The sequence below is a fragment of the Lemur catta genome, chromosome 3, assembly GCF_020740605.2.
Source record: "Lemur catta isolate mLemCat1 chromosome 3, mLemCat1.pri, whole genome shotgun sequence".
Lineage (NCBI taxonomy): Eukaryota > Metazoa > Chordata > Mammalia > Primates > Lemuridae > Lemur > Lemur catta.
Window position 1 is genome coordinate 78,717,473 of NC_059130.1, and position 9,673 is coordinate 78,727,145.

General features: G+C 35.8%; 1 non-coding gene across 1 annotated transcript; it reads left to right on the forward strand.

Annotated features, from left to right (window-relative positions):
- Positions 1 to 397: 397 nt before the first annotated feature.
- On the forward strand, positions 398 to 562 carry LOC123636068. The gene has a single exon (XR_006734308.1). It is a non-coding gene; the product is annotated as a U1 spliceosomal RNA (small nuclear RNA).
- Positions 563 to 9,673: the final 9,111 nt, after the last annotated feature.

The following is a 9,673-nucleotide window of genomic DNA, read 5'->3' on the forward strand; positions in this document are numbered from 1 at the left end:
CTTTTGAGCAGACCTGCATTCCGATTTGGGAAATAAATGTATCCATAGTTTCCAGTGAACTCCTAATAGTTAAACAAAATTATTGAATAAATGTGAGTCAATAAATTCTCCCTTTTTCCTTAAATGAGTTCCACTTGGGTTTTTGTCACTTGAAACCAAAGAATCTTAACCAATGCACCTTACAATTCCACTTCTCAGAGTTTATCTTTGGGGACTAAGAAAGGATTCCAAAGATTTTGGTTATAAGAATGTTTATCAGTTTAATGTTTATAAATGTCAAAAATCAGCAACCCCCCCAAATTCTATGCAAATCATGGTAAATTCATCTAATAAAATACTATGCAGTAATTAACCTGACATTTCAGTGTCTTACTAGTTGACATAAAATGAGTTTGTGATATTTACTTGGCAGGGGAGATAACATGATCCTGAAGGTGGTTTTCCTAGGGTAGGGCTTATCCATTGCACTCTTGATATGCTGACCCCTGCAGTATCCCCAAACATGGGAAACTCAACTGCATAATTTTTGGTAGTAGGGCATTGCATTCACTACAGATTTTTTTTAATTAAAAAAACATTTTAAAGAAATCTGTCCATGATATATTTGTGAATTTTAAAAACCAAGTCACAAAACGGAATGTGTAGTTTTTCATTGTATGTATGTATTATGCATATGAAGCCTGGAAAGCTATATCTCAAAATTTTAATAATTTTTCTCTCTGGTAGAATTTCAGGTGGTTTTTCTTCTTTTTTCTCTTAACTTATCTGTATTTTCGACTATTCTACCACAAATTTGTTTCAACTCTTTTTTTTTTTAAATGTCTGTCTCTTTAGTTGACCTCTGAGTTTCTAGGTGTTTTTATTTTGTTTTTGATCAAAAGTTTACCACTGGCTTCCAGTTTATTGTGAAGCTGAGAAGACTGACACACTTTTAGCTGTTTGAATAATTAATTCCTTTCCTATTCAGATTACAGGCTTTTCCTATTTCCCCAAATCCCCTTCCAGATCTCTAATTATTGCAGTTTTACTACATAAGATAACTTACACACTGTACACATATTATAGGCATAATAACTAAGAATATGCTTGCTTATTCTATAACTAATATCCTAGGAGAGAGATGCTGTAGAGTCGAAGGCATATGTTCTATAAAATGGGGCCAAAGAAGTTTTAAACTTTTACCAAAACACATTGAAGCAGCTCAATTATTGAAGCTTAGAAATGTTTCCCAGTGTCTGGCTGACCTAATCCTTTGGCAAATACTGAAAGTGACCTATGTCCCTAGGGGAACACATGTGACTCCTAACAATTTGGTGTCCTAGATTTTCCAAAAAAGGCCTGATTTTTTATCTTTCTTTGTTTTTCCATAACAAAGGTCATTCCTTTATTGGATTTTGACTTTCATGTCTCTGGAAAATTTTTCCTGTGAATGAATTCATGTATTTAAATAAAAGATCTTTTGCTAGATTACAAATCTCAATGTTTAATTTAGAAAAGATGATCACCAACGTATCAGGGTTGAAACAATTAATCTTCAGGTAGGATAATGTGCGATTGGTGGTCACAGCAGGATCAGGAAGAGATATGAGTGTTGTGGATATTAAAAATTTAACTGGTGCTGAAACTTTGGTAATCATAAGAAACTACCATCTTGAATTTCCAATTTGCACCGTGACTACTTCTGACCCTGTACTATAATCCCATATATAAAACTATCTAGTGTATAAAAGAGGCTCAGTCAATATCTTTTTGCTTTCATATCCTTCGTTCCCAAATGGAATTTTAAAAAATCATCCTGGACCCTTGCTGGGTTGTTTTGAGGATTAAATGAAATACTGAATGTACAAGTGATTTGAAAAGCACTTGCTTGTTTTTGCCAAGGAGTCCAGTCCTTTGTTAAAACAAAATCTTACTATGGGAGTTAAAAAATCAAACCCAGAAAAGTTAAGCTGTTCTGGTTGAAGAGAACATGAAAAGCAGAAGCCCTTCATACAGATTTGATGTTACTCTTGCTTTTCCCCATGTTTATTAGAGAAAAATTAGGATAAGAAAAAAGAGTAAAATCACTAACAAGTCCACTACATAGAGAATTGTTAGTGGAATATATTTTTCCAGACCCTAAAGAAGGTCTTCAAATAAATTTGATCAGCACAATGAAATCTCTTTCCCAGCTTGCCATGGTGCCAGGAGAGGTGAGATTCTGGGGGCAACGGTCTAAGTGAAGGCAAATTTTGTCATCAAATCCAGGAGGCAATGAAACCAATGGCCAGAAAGAGGAGACAAAGGCCAGAAACTGCTGGATAATGCAATCTGAGGAGCCAGATGGGAGCAAACCTAGAAAGTCCCAGATGAGAGCTAGAAACAGGACAGGAGTTCCTTTAGCTTGTTTTTTTATTGCCCAGCAGCGGTGAAGTGGTAAGCACTTCGTTAAATCAGAGTAGTTTAAAAAGTCAGGATTATTAAGATAATAAAACTTAGAATGTGACCATTTTGTTAAACTTCTGAGACTGCAGTTCTGAATCTTTGGTTAAAAGTTTAGGCTGCTGTAAAAATATTATTTTGAATATACTTTGAGTTGTAAGGATCAAAAGAAAGATAATTTTGTGGGTTTTTTTTCATTTAATTGAAATGATTTTCAAGTTTCTACAAATACAGTAATTGTAAATTTAAAGCAGTAAGCATTTATTGGTGATAATATGTATTCTGGTTGTAAGAAATAATAAAAAAAATAAGATGTGCATAAAGTTGAAATAAATGCTTTAAAGTTTAAAAAAAGAGAGTAAAGACTAGGCTATTTTCTGATACTCCCTGCCTCTCCTTCCTTATAACTCCAGGGCAATACAAAGAATGTGACTTACAAGAAATATACTAAGGCCCAAATAAAGAGGTTTTTCTACACCAATTATTTTAAAACATTATAATTATTTGGCCTCTTTTCCCCTCTTTACCAAATCTATAGAGATGTTAAAATATTAAAACCAGATATGATTTTGATTGTCAAAAACATTTGTCTAGAAACTTTCAACCTATGTATGCAAAGGTTCAAAACCTTTCTAAAACATTTGATTATAGTTCTACATCTTCCACTAACCCCTTCCACATGCTTAGCCATTCTTTATGAAGTCCTCCCTGACCCTTCCAGGCTGGGCTTGATGTCTCTCCTGTGTGTTCTCAGCACCTTTATTTTAAAAATATCTATCATTTCTATCTACCACCTTTGTGATAAAATTATATGCTTATAGCCTGTCTTTTTGGCTAAACCATAAGCTTCTATAAGGAAACCCTCCACAACCTCCAAGGTGAGATTGTGTTCCCCTATTATAAGTGTCCACAATTCCCTAAGGTTTTCCTTTATAATATTTATGAGTGTGATTATATTTGTAACAGGAACGGCAATTACCGCTCTCCAGTCTTACATAACCATTAAGGCTGAGGCTTTCCTTTACATACCATCAGTTCCCTCACAGCAGTCCTTTTATTTTCAAAAGATTGGGGGTGTGGGGAGAAGAATGCTGCTTGATTTAAAAGAATAGCTTATATTTGTATGGAGTTTTAAAAGTCTTATAATTCTATAAGGCTTATGATGATAAAAGCAATACACTGTTCCTCCTTTTCTACCCCAAATTCCCACTACTCAAAAGCAACATTTTTTTTCATTTTTTATTATAAATGTTTCTTCTGGTACTTGCCTCTGTCTTTCTAAACAACATTCTTGTGTTGCTGCTATTTGGAGATTGCTCAGTGTCATATCTTTTGGCTTCCTACTATAGATAATGAAGATTAAACACTCTTACAACTCTCCCCACCCCGCACCCGATCACACACACCTTTGTATACATTCTTTTCCTCCTCCATTTCTCCCTATAAGATTACATTAGTCCATAACTTTTGTTTTTTTTGAGACAGAGTCTCACTTTGTTGCCCGGGCTAGAGTGAGTGCTGTGGCGTCAGCCTAGCTCACAGCAACCTCAAACTCCTGGGTTTAAGCGATCCTACTGCCTCAGCCTCCTGAGTAGCTGGGACTACAGGCATGCGCCACCATGCCCAGTTAATTGTTTCCTATATATATTTTTAGTTGGCGAGATAATTTCTTTCTATTTTTAGTAGAGACGGGGTCTCACTCTTGCTCAGGCTGGTCTCGAACTCCTGACCTCGAGCGATCCACCCGCCTCGGCCTCCCAGAGAGCTAGGATTACAGGCATGAGCCACCATACCCGGCCTAGTCCATAACTTTTGATTAACTCAACATGACCATGCATTTTACAGTGATTACATTTCCCTTCTTGTATAATTTTTTGTTTTTCCTGGAATTGACAATTGTCTCTCTTTATTATTTGCTTAGTTTTCTATGTATCTATAACAAACTCATCCCCAAACATTCTTCCAGAATTATACATTTCCTTTCATAATGTTCAAATACATCAGGTTGTTTTTTATTTTTATTAATTTTGTGGGAACATTGGAACTCTGAAGACATTCCATTGTCTTCTTACATGTAACATTGCTGTTGAAGAGTTAATTCCTTTCTACTTCTAGCTCTTTGTGGCCTCTTTGTTCTCTTTGCAAGTGTTTAGGAACTTCTTTTTGTCCCTAGCAAATAAAATTTCGCATGAAGTGACTTGGTGTGGATCTTTTTGTTGTGCTGAGCATTTAGTGGGTTCTCACTCTAGAAAGTCATTATCTTACAGTTGTGGAAAATTTTCCCATTTGATAATCATCTATTTTCTCTATTCTTTGTTTCTAAAACTCTTATTATTTAGACACTGAAATAAATCTTTAATTTTCTTATCTTTACATTTTCCATCTCATTTTCATTTTTTGGTTCTACTTTCTCAGAGCTTTCCTCCAATTTTACCTTCTAATTCCTCCAATTCCTGAGCCTTTTTGGGGATTTCACTGAATGAATCAGCTTGTTACTACCTTCCCCCTCTGCAAGTTTAGATTTGAGCTTTCTCTAGATTGGAATATTTGTTCTCAGTTATTCATCTGCTTCCATGTTTCAAATTTTGTTGTGTTGTCTCTTCTCCCATACTCTTGGTCCCTTTCAGTTTATGCCTATTTTTTTTGGTCCCTTTACTAGGATTTCAGGAGGAACCAGCAGTGAGTGCATGTGTTCAATCTACCATGTAAAATCAGGACCTTTGTTTCTTGCTATTTTCATCCTTACTGTAACAGTCATTCTTCTTCTCAAGGCAGCAGGAATACCTCTGAGTTACAGGCAAAAAATCAAGTGCAAGAAAGTACAGGAAAGAAAAAGTACAAATATTAACATTTCAAGATATTATAATGTTTTCAACAATGCCATAGCCCAGGGGTGGGGAACCTTTTCATGTAAGAAGGCTACATTAATTTAGCTGTAATCAAATAAGGCCACATTCAAGAAACTTCAATTAGATATACTTTAAAATGCACATTACTTTGTAAAAATCTAACTATTATGTATGTAACAATTTCAAAAAATGAAAACTATTTGTTAATTTTAAAGTTAACTAATCTTTTAATGACTTTGTTGTGTCTGCTTTTTGTTGGAAAGCATTTGAAAATTTGGTTGCAGTGTGGAGGTCCCCAGTTTCAGTTGATCCTAGTCTGGATGAGTATCAGTCATTTGTGACCTTAAGGGTATCTTAATTTGGGTTAGGTAGGAGAACATAGATTCCCGGCAATAAGTGGTTGAAAAGCAAGAAAGCATTTTTTGGGCATGGTCCCGAAGGCATGGGTATTCTACTGTAATTTCCATATTTCAACTGGATCTTTCTTAGCATCACACAATGACTTTAAAATGTCATCTAATGAGAGCTCAATCAATTGCATGTGTAATTCTTTAGGTGCCTTGGTGTTATCAACTAGGTGAGGCTGAAATGCTAATTTGAGTGTGATATCATGATTCATTTTGACACATATCAGATATAGACTTAGTTTTACCTTGGAAAGAAATATTCAAGCATATTGTATACATTATTATTTGTAAAGTGTATGCTATACATCCTTTACGTTAGTAAAATTTAGTACACACATACACACATATCTCCTTTTGGAGATTTTTTTTTTTAGAGAGCTGGTTGTTAAACACTTATCAATGCAACACTGCCTATAACCTCCTTTCTACTATACATTCCATGAGGGTAGTAACTGTTTCTGTTTGATTCCCCAAGACTCACACAGTTTCTATTACCTAGTAGGCACTCCATAAATATTTATTGAATGAGTGAATGAAAGTTCAGGGATCTTGCCTTCTTCATTGTTATATCCACAAACAAGTTACAGATTAAATCTCGAAAAAAATGTTTGCTAACCTGAACTGAACTTGAGTCATAGCCTCTTGATTCTGAAAACAATCCCATGACAATCAAACACACATCAAGAAAGAGAATGAGATGGTTTATTTTTTTAGGCACAAGGCAGACAGTCACATGCTTATTTTCACGGTTGTTAAGTCACTTGTTGCATTAAGCCCTGGGAGAAAGCCAGATCTCCTCCTTTCTAAAACAGTGCCCTATTCATTAGATTTTCTGTTTCTCAGGGGCACAAGCATTTTCTGACACTAATGTTGAACAGGAGAGCTGGTTACTTGCTTTATAGCTACAAGATTTTTAGTTAAGATAAATGACAATAAACATTCAGGGAGAATCAGATTAGGAAGAATCAGATAATGTCTACCATTTCATGAGCGCACACTATGTTTGTTACAAAACTCAGATTTAAATACATTAGCTTGGTTTCTCTCAACAACTCTCTAAGGTAGGAATTATCCTTACATTACAAACGAAGATATTAAGGTTTAGAAAGATTTGTGAAGTTGCTTAAAGCATACAACTGCTCATTAGCAATATTGGATTCGAGATAGCTCTGTCTTAAGAAAAACCCCAGTATATTTTGAAATAAAATAAAAAGGAAACCAATCAACCTATTTTGCTGAGAAGTAGGGAGGGAGTCTGACTCATACTTCCTGAACAAATTCCCATTGCACAAAACAAGGAGGTTTACAAAACCTTCTTGCAGGGTCTGAAACCTTCCAAGCAACTGAATTGGAATTAAAGTTGGCAAAGATTACTAAATGCAACCAGTGTTAGACAATTGAGGGTTTCTGCAGAACAGAATTCAAAAAAAATAAAACCAAATTGTTGGAAAGTACCTACAGTGAGAGTCACGCAGGATTCAAAAATCTAAGAAAAGCTTCCTGGCATTTGTGCTGCCCCAGCTGGAGTTGAAAGAATTGTTTCTATTCTTTCCTGTATGTTGGGGGAGGAAGAAGTTGGGTTGTCTTTCTTGGCTTTTGAGTGGGAGGAATAATACAGCATTATCAGAGAAAATGGCAAAAGAAAAAAGGGGGAAATTTTTTTTTGCAACTGCGGTAAAACTAAATTCATATCTCTGTGAAAGAACCTGGATTTGGTTTAGAAGATAATTCAGAATGTTGTCCAGTGCATTTCAAAGGAAAAGCATAAAAGAGCCTCAGAAACTATAACAGCCACGAGCCCAGTGACAAATAATACAGATTTTTTTTAAAGCTGTAAAATACAAATGTCTAACACTTGGATGAATTTTAATATATCTCCTTTATGGTGTCCTCAAGTCCTTTCACAATATGGTTTCTATCCAATCCTCTCCTTACTTCAAGCATATTTGGGTACTATACCCTATACCCTAACTGAGCCCAGGCCCGGGGGCATGGGATAAGGGTTTCACCTACATCCATACTTTAAGTACATCAGAACTTCCAAATCTTAGTACTGCTGCCATTTTATTTCTTAAAAAGAAAAATAGACCTTAGAACTCACAGGAGTCTTGCTTTTCTTGAGGAAATGGAATTTTTCATAATACTTAAAACTTCATGATTGACTATGTGATTTCATCTTGCCATTGTTGCCATTGTTACTGCATGGCTAGTAACCTAAATGACAAACTAAATGATTTCTAGTTGCTGTAGAATCATCCCAAAAATGAGAGATCATTTTCTGCCCCCCTTTTCTTGGGATAGGATAGCTGGGACTTTGTGTTCTCTTTGGTAAGGTCTAGGCTTCCTTACCTTAGTTAAGAGAATGTTGCTTTTGAAATCTAGGGTGTTGGTGACTTACTAGATTTACCTAAAGGGGGAAGGCATCTGGTGTTAAGAGAGAAGGGGTTGAAGCAGAGAAAGATTTCCAGAGTAGGGAGAAGGGCAGTGGTAGGTCCTCCAGCTGTGAGGATCTATACTCTGCTTCCTTAGTGTATCGGGAATTTTGATGCACATGGTTTTGTGTATACCTGGGGACTGAGCCTAAGCTGTAGCCCTCCCTCAGGAGAGAAGGTCTCAGTTGCCAAATTTGGCACAGAGGGACTAGATGTTGTCTTCAGCAGAGGCAGCCTATATAGATTATATAGACTGGACAATGTGATTTCACCAGCAAAGCAATGGATTGAGGACTCACTACACATTCTTCCCCACATCGGTTTTCCTTAATTATGTAAGTCATAGGGTTCTTTTATGAGGGGTCCCTTTATCTAAAAATAACTGATTAAATCACCAACCCTATTAGGCTCAAAGGATTTAATTTAATCTAGAAAAATAATGAAATGTGGTATTTCTATGCTTTAGTTGTATTAATTATCCATTGCTATGTAACTCACTCACTTATTAAAGGCTTAAAACCTTATTCATTTATTAACCCATATAGTGAATCTGAATCATACATTTCTATGAATCATGCATCTTGGCATGGCTTCACTCAGTCCTCTGTTTCAGGGTCCCTTACAAGGCTGCAACCCAGATGTCAGGAAGGGATGGAGTCTCATCTGAGATTCGACTGGGGAGGGATCTTCTTTCAAGCTCACCTGGTTGTTGGCAGCATTACTTCCTTGCAGGTTGTTGGACTGAGGGCCTCAGTTCTTCTACTGTTGTGTGGAAGCTGCCCTTAATTCCTTGCCCCATGTGCCTTTCCATATGGTGACTTGCTTCATCAAAGCCATCAAGTGGGAGAGGCAATAGAGAGAGTCTGCTAGCAAGATCAAAATTACAGTATTATGTTATGCAATCATGCAAGTGACATTCATTTCATCATCTCTGCCATAGTCTATTGGTTACAAGAAAGTCACAGGTCCCACCCACACTCAAAGAGAGGGGCTTATACAAGGTCATGAATAACAGGAGGTGAGGATAATTTAGGGCCATCTTTATGTCTAAACCACAAGTTATAGAATAATGTATACCTGCTAACAATTAAGAAGTTCATGGAAAAATTGTAACTTAATCACAATAATTTGCATTTACTCAATGGTTCTCTTCTTTTTCTTCGTTTTCATTTTCTTCTTTTGCTTATAATGTACGATATTGTACATGCCTTTTAAAACTTTCCTCAAGTCTTTCATGGAAAGAGGTGGATATAAATAAATATATTTAACATACTTAATATAAAAGTAACTATTTTATTAAAAGGGGGAAGGTAGGGCCTAAAATTTGTAATATATATTTACTAAAGTGAAAAAAAATGAATTTCCACTAAAAAGTTATGAGAAGCTTTTCTGTAATTTTCAACTTCCCTCACAGTAAGGGAAATGCAAATTAAAACTCACTGACATAAAACTTAATATATATCAGATTAGCGGAAAATCGAAAGCTGTATAAGTAAGGCCCCAATTATTGAAGGACAGAGCTGGAGTGACAGTGTTGCTAGTTTTCTATAGAGTGGTCAAGATG